This window comes from Anneissia japonica, unplaced genomic scaffold (assembly GCF_011630105.1).
Source record: "Anneissia japonica isolate Jap-2015-1 unplaced genomic scaffold, ASM1163010v1 scaffold4723_len126649_cov178, whole genome shotgun sequence".
Classification (NCBI taxonomy): domain Eukaryota; kingdom Metazoa; phylum Echinodermata; class Crinoidea; order Comatulida; family Comatulidae; genus Anneissia; species Anneissia japonica.
The window spans coordinates 77,657-80,293 of record NW_022713117.1 but is presented as its reverse complement, the minus strand read 5'-3'; positions in this window follow the sequence as shown (position 1 = coordinate 80,293).

Sequence of the window (2,637 nt, the reverse complement as noted above, 5' to 3'; positions counted from 1 at the left end):
CCCCCAAAATTTTATAAATAGTTATTTTATATTTATTTTAAACATTTTCAAAATCAATCTTAGGCTAATTACTAAATTTAAGGATTGGCAGTCAAAAAAAGTTAAATGTTAAAGCGTACATAGACAATACAAAATCAAGTGCATGGTGGATTTTTGTTTAAATTTAATTACATCAAAAAGACATTAATAATTAGCCTAATTCGTAAAATTTATAGGTATCAGTATATAATTATTTTTAAAAAAGTAATAGAATTGATAAAAAGTGGTCCGGCCAAAGCCGGTGCTGCCGGTGCGGTTCCGACGGCCCTGACGTTAGTTACTTTAGGTATCAAGCTACTGACTATAATTGTTGTATTTCTGAACAAGTCGAAGTCCAGATTGCTTCCACGATCACAAATGAATTATCATAATGTGAGGGCTATCCTTGTTATTCCCCAACGAAACAATTCTCATTTCCCTCGACAGATAAATATTACTCTTCTAGGAACCCGGAAATGGTCCTTCAACATCCATGGCGATTCCAGGAAGTCGGAATAGATGGGAAGGGGGAGGGGGTAGGCAGCGATGGATTGGCACAGATAGAGCCCACCCGCCTCAGAAGAAAAAATATGATTATGGCACTAATTCGTAAAAGTCAAACGAAAATGTTTTCACTACAATTTTTACAACATATAAGACATTAATTACAATGTAGGCCTACTCTAATATCTGTAGTTAACCTTCAAAGAACTTTATTTTAATAAAGGGCCTGATTAAGTATCTTATTGTTTTCGTTAGATGGAATTTAAATGTGGTTATATTATTAGTTGGATGGTTACTGAGGCAGTTATACTTACATCTTCCTCGTTAACATAAACAGAACTAGAGCTAGCGTTGCACTCTGAGCCTACCTCGACCTGTGTCTTAATTACAATTGACGAAAGGCGGGCGGGCGAGCGATTCCATTGTTTTCTTCATGCTCCAGGAGGGTTTCAAGGAAATTTTGCAGACGGCGCTTTACAGACCGTAAATCGATATGGTGCACACTGGTTGCTCAACTCAAAAAGAGAACTTGTAGGCCTAATGTTCGTTTTAAAATGAAAAAAAAAATTATATTGTATTATGGTGGATTTATAAGGGGAAATTAACAAGCACCAAAGAATTATAATAATATTGACATTTAGCTTTCGTTAACAATGTTTGTCACTGGTGCTGAGAGCAGTCTGAAAAGTTGGGGTCCGGTCCCCAGTGGAAAAAGTGGAGGTGACAATGCCCCCTGGCCCCCGTATCCGCCGCTGTTGACCCCCTTCCCCAACCATTGTGGGGCTGAGGTGTCTATCTGAAGGTCCCTCTCTGGCCCTCTTCTATTTCGAATTCCTGGATCCACCACAGGAGTCAGGGGAGTAGGCCTATCTAGGTTCACATTTAGGGGGCGGAGGGTCAGATTTTTTTTCCTCTCCCGGGAAAATTTTGATTCTTAGATGGCGGGAAATGAACTTTCCAGACTTCTAAGGTATTTTAATGACTTTTAAGTTTTCCCACTCTTGAAAACGGTAAGGTAAACTTTCTCATTCTTATTCACAGTAAATAGGCCTATTTATGTGTGTATACGTACATAAAAAACAATTGTTGCTTACGTGTTCTTTTTTTCCATGAATGGATAACCCCGAAGAGGAAGGGGGTCCGGATGTCCTCCCCCGGGAATATTTTGATTCTTAGATGGCGGGAAATGAAATGACCTTTCCAGACTAATTCAGAGGTGTCTCTTTTAACGACTTAAGTTCTTCAAAATTCAAGGTCCCCCCCCCCCTCTTGAAAACGGTCAGGTAAACTTTCTCACTCCTATTACAGTAAATAGGCCTATTTATGTGGGTATACGTATATACATAAAATATGAGTTGCTTACGTATTCTTTTTTCCATGAATGGATAACACCAAAGAGGAAGGGGGTCCGTGGTTATTACAGTAAATAGTATTTATGTGTGTATAGGTACATTAAAAAAAATTGACTTGCTTCCGTATTCTTTTTTTCCATGAATGGATAACCCCAAAGAGAAGGAGGGGGGGGGGGGAGAGTCCGGTCCTCCCCCGGGAAAATTTTGATCACTACTGTAGATGGCAGGAAATGAGCTTTCCCGACTTCTGAGGTGTCTTTTACAATGACTTTTAAGTTCTTTAAATTTTAAGGTTTTCCTCCGCTTGAAAACGGTCAGGTAAACTTCTCATTCTTATTACCGGTACTGTAAATACTAGTAGCCCAACTATGTGTGTATGTACAGTACATAACAAAAATTGAGTCTTTGCATACATATTCTTTTTTCAATAAATCGATGTAGACCAGGCTATAATTGAGATAGGTGCCACTTGGAGAGGTAGAAATTCTCATATGGTTTTTCTAGACCAGTTTTTTATGGGGAATCAGAATATGTGAGGTAAAAGGGGTGTAACCTGAGAACTTTCGCGTGAGGGCGCTTTTTCAAAATTGCCGCCAAAATCCAATAAACTACATAATATATAGGTAAAATAAGCACAGAAGAGGTAGGTTTGACCGACTTTTGAATATGTAATATTAAGAGTAAAGTATAACTAGCTAAAGTTATTAATGTGAAGATTTCGGGAAGTAATTGAGGGCGCTTTTTAAAATGGCCGCCAAAATTA